The sequence below is a fragment of the Dermochelys coriacea genome, chromosome 14 (genome assembly GCF_009764565.3).
Source record: "Dermochelys coriacea isolate rDerCor1 chromosome 14, rDerCor1.pri.v4, whole genome shotgun sequence".
Classification (NCBI taxonomy): Eukaryota; Metazoa; Chordata; order Testudines; family Dermochelyidae; genus Dermochelys; species Dermochelys coriacea.
Window position 1 is genome coordinate 27,463,282 of NC_050081.1, and position 4,768 is coordinate 27,468,049.

The 4,768-nt window shown below is 51.8% G+C and overlaps 1 pseudogene; it reads left to right on the plus strand.

The window, feature by feature from the left end:
• The first annotated feature begins 3,335 nt into the window (after nucleotides 1-3,335).
• LOC119843008 lies at nucleotides 3,336-4,048 on the plus strand (annotated as a pseudogene).
• The last annotated feature ends 720 nt before the right edge of the window (nucleotides 4,049-4,768 follow it).

The following is a 4,768-nucleotide window of genomic DNA, read 5'->3' on the forward strand; positions in this document are numbered from 1 at the left end:
AGCTCACGAAAGCTTATGCTCTAATAAATTTGTTAGTCTCTAAGGTGCCACAAGTACTCCTTTTCTTTTTGCGAATACAGACTAACACGGCTGCTACTCTGAAACCTTTGATTTTTTCAGTTTGTTTTGAAGTTTGACATAAAATGAAGGTGTCAGGGGGAAGACACACACACATTCTAATCTGGCTGCTGCGTGCTGCAAAGTGGTAAAATACATCCCCCAAGCAACCCTGGGATGCTCCAGCAACCCTGGGAATCCCTTATCCCTGCCATCACCACACCCCCAGATCCCTGAGATGCTCCAGAGAAGTTTTGGTGCTGACTCCCACTGACCACCCTAACAGTGCATGCTACCCAGGTGACCCTGCACCTGCAGCCCAAGAGAGGGCAGGAGGGCCTGGAGTAAGGGCCAGTGAGCAGAGCAGGGACCATAGCAGCTGCCATGCAGGGAGAAAAAGTGGCAGAGCTCTCGGCACAGTATGGCTGAGGGAAGGATGACCCACCTCCTAACTTTGCTTCCTGCTCCAGGCAAACTCCATGCACCTCCATGGAGGAGAAGCTTCCACCACCACTGTGGGAGGAGCAGGAAGGGGGACCTCTCGGCCAGGTAGTAATGCTGCGTCTGGCATGCTGTGCTGGCTGCCTGTGGCACTGCTCCTCTGCCTCCAGGAACTATAGGATACACCCAGAAGACTTCCAGGATCCAAGTCAAGCCACCGATGCGTGCACATAGGAAACCAATAGGGCTTGGACCCTGGGTTCCAGTTTATGGGCTCTGACCCTCCAGACCTGCAGGGTCCTGGGACTTTGGATCAGAGCCCTAGATTAGCATATTTGCAGTGTGGATGCAATGGGGGTTTGGCCTGAGCCCAGGCTCAGACCCAGGCTTAAACTGCTATGTAGATACACTCTCCCTCACCAGCACAGATATGTCATTAATGCTGACCCTGGCATTTCTATACATGTCCATAAGCCCTTTAAATATTAAATTCAAAGGGTTGCCACATTTTTTTCCTTTCCCCTATGTTAGGGGCTCTCTCGAATTGCTCTCCACCAGCATCCCATCTTTCTCTTCAGCTGGGCTGGGCTGAGATCTCCCATTTGAGTTGCTCACTTTCTCCTCTGTTAGAGATATGGTCCCTCTGTGATGTTGCCACATCCTCCCTGCTCTCTGGGCTGGAGAAGGGGCCACTCTCTGGCCTGAGTGGATCATCCCCAATACCCATCCCCTTCTCTTCTCTCAGGCCAGGGAGAGAAGGACAGGCTCAGTATAGAGCTTCCCCCAGGTTTATATCTATTGCCTTCCTCCTCTAACTCCCCTCCCTGCAACTTCAGGTTCTCACCTTCCTCTCTAACCCTCAGAGGAGAAGCTCCAGCAGGAAAAGCAGAGAGATAATATTTGCATGTATTGGGACATGGTGGATCTACACCTACCCAAAGCTAAAGGCCCGCTCCCTCAACTAAGGGAGAGAAACCATGAAACCCAGGCAGCAATGGAGTATTTGGGACAATGAAAGAGAAACCTATGGACAAGGAGAGAGGTCAGAAGTTAAAAATGAGGGAGCCAGAAGGGGACACCAAGCAGAGAACCCCAGAGAGCATCCATCACTTCTCAAAGGTGTCTAAGGAGTCAGTGAACACTGTCCAGGGGAACTGTGCCTGGAGATATGATTTTAAAAGGGAATGGATATGCACGCCACAGTCTCAGAGCACTTCTCCCTCCCTCCAGATTTGTCCTCCTGCAGTGATATGTGTCCATCTTGGCCGTCATTAGGAGAAGATTAATAAGGAGGTCCTGCCACTTTCTGAAGTCCCAAATGGAGTGTGCATACATCAGTAGGTGCAGGGAATTTTGCAGCCAGAACCTTAGTAAGAGGTTCAAAAGGAGTTGGAAGAGGGGCTGCAAGCTGACACACCACCTAATATCCTCAGTGGGCTGTGGAACAAAAATGGAGTACAGGCTGGCCCACCACGGGTTCCTCATTTTCTCTCCTGTAGGTCCCACCACTTGGAGTCAGGATGGAACACAAAGTCAAGGAAGTGGATGGTGTGGAGCATGAGCATGTACAGATGTTCTTGGGGACTGGTACAGAGGTGGACCAGCTGGATGTCCTTCAGCCAATACAGGTGGCATTTCAAAGGTGGCTGGGGAGGCTTGTGGTGCAAGAGGCAATGATGAGTTACAGAGGGTCAGCTGTGAGGGGTGGGTGGGAAACGCCTTCCCACAGGATCTGGTTGAGGAAAGCAAGAGAAGCAAGAGGCTAGATTGTCCTCACCTTCTGGAGCACAAAAGAGGGGACATGTAGGGTGGGCAGCCCCGTGCGCTGGCTGAGCACTGTGGGGTCCATCCAGTCACTCTAGTTCTGAGTCTGGTTGTACCATCCAGGGCCATCCTCTGATGCACCAAGGGGGATTCAACCACCTGCACACTAAGGTGTGGAAGAGCAGGGAGATACAGCTGGGAAGGAGGGAAAAAGCAGCCACCACAGAAATTCTCAGCAGCCAGGGGGGACGAACTGCCAGGACATCTCTGCTTGATCTCAGGCATTCAGGAGAGAGAAGCAGCTCTCCAGGCTGGTGTTGTAAATCAGAGACGCTGTGCTCTAATCTCTGTGACCCTTTTCCCCTCCAGACTCTTTCCGACCTGAGCTAGAGCAGGGAAGGGGGGATCTTTGGGATCACACACCCAGGGTGAGCTCTGGGGGGAGTTTTTCCTTCCATTAACAGAAATGTCCATGAAAGCAACTCTCCCACACAGCAATAACCAGAGACACTCGCACTGCCCAGCCCTAGAGCCACCTTAATTGTGATCTGAGAATTTGTATTGACATTGACAAGACTTTCTAATATTACCTTCAAGGTGGTCAGGAGAGAGAGCCTCCTGGTTGTCACACCCTTCCCCATTTCACCTGGGGGACAGACTGTTCCCCATGGCTCTTCTCCAGCATTCTACCTGTCCTTTGGGCAGGGCTGGGCTCTGCAATTGCAGCTACTTTGTGGGTTGGGGAGATGGTGTCTCTCTAGTGCTGCCACCTGCATACCTCTCTTCTCTCTGGGCTGGGAAGGGGCTGCCCCACCCATTGCCACCTCCTGCTTCCTGCTCACTGGCCTTGAACTATTGGCTCTTCCCCTGTGCTGCATCTTCATTTCTGCTCCCAGGCCTGGCAGTGGAGGATGTATTTATGGGAGGACACTCCCTCTGGGGTTCAAAGTTGGTACCTGCCTCCTCAGGACTCTCCTAATTGCAAGCTTTTGCTACCTTCCTTGCCAAGTCTCTGTTGCTGGGAATGAACCAGCCCCATCTGGGGAGCAGGGAGCTGCAGCCTCTATAATCAAATGAGAAAGTATAGAAGTGGATCCTATTACACAGGTGAGGAATTGCCAAGCAGGGATGTTAGGGAGTGTGAGAAATGGTCCCAGATTCCCCCAGGGCTGAACTCTGATTCTCTCTCTCCCGTAACGAATGTGATTCTGGATCCAGACACGGCTCATCCCCGACTCGTCCTGTCTGAGCATCAGAAAGTGTGAAATGGGGAGACACCAGGCAGCATCTGCTGAACAATCCAGAGAGATTTGACTCCTGGGCCTGTGTGCTGGGCTATGAGGGATTCACCTCAGGGATACATTGCTGGGATGTGGAGGTGGGGGACAGAGGATTCTGGGCTGTGGGAGTGGCAAGAGAGTCTGTGAGGAGGAAGGGAGAAGTCAGCTTTAACCCTGAAATGGGGATCTGGGCTGTGCAGTGGTTGGGTCTGTTCCAGGCTCTCACCTCCCCTGCAACCACCCTGCCCGTGAGCCAGGTCCCCAGGAGGATCCAGGTTTGTCTGGACTGTTAATGGGGCCAGGTGACATTTTTCAATGCTGATAACAAGGTCCCAATCTTCACTTTCCCGCCAGCCTCTGTCCCTGGGGAGAGAATCTACCCCTGGTTCTGGGTGGGGGCAGGATCCGAGCTCAGACTGTGTCCCTGAGACACAGGGGGTGGAATATTGCACTGAGGACCCTGAAATCAGCCTCTCCAACCTTAGAAACTCCAGTCTTTATGACCCTGGAGGGTCCTTGGGGTCTCATATCTGGACTGTGAAACCACAGAAAGAAGCAAGTAGTCAAGATGGAGAAGCCAATCTCATTGCCCAAGGAGCTATTTAGACTGTTTGTCGCTATCTTCTATCGTCCAGGAGGACTCTGGGGATCTTCAATCAGACAGTGTCACTAATAAATGGGGGGAATTAAAAAATGGGCTTCCCTAGTCACAGTCATGCTAGTCTCTATGACCCTGGAGGACTCCCATATACCCAACCCTCTGGTTCCTTATTCCATCTCCTCCCCCTCCATCTCTGCAGCACCAGGGATTTTGGGAGGTGGGGCAGGGGTGGGGAGAGAGAGAGAGAAAAGGAAGAACCATTGAAGCTGCTGGAGAAGCAGAGGGTCACTGTGGGGCAGGGAGGGATGTAGGGTTTTGGTGGGAGAAGTAATTGCTGGGCTGGGGGACAGGCAGTTGTGGTGGCAGCAGGGATAGAGAATTAATTAATTGGGATTTGGGGTTTAGGGAGAAGCTGGAACCTCTACACCAGCAGGGAGCATTTTGTACAAAACTCTTTAATCAGATTTCATTGGGGCCTCCCAGTGACAGCTCCTGCAGCAGGGTCCAAAGTCACATTCCTCTGTAGATATGGGATGTCTCTATTTGTCACACACACAGGGGATAGGCAGGGGAAAATTAAAAACCAAGAGACAGACCAGAAACCATTATAGAATCTTCTTTAAAA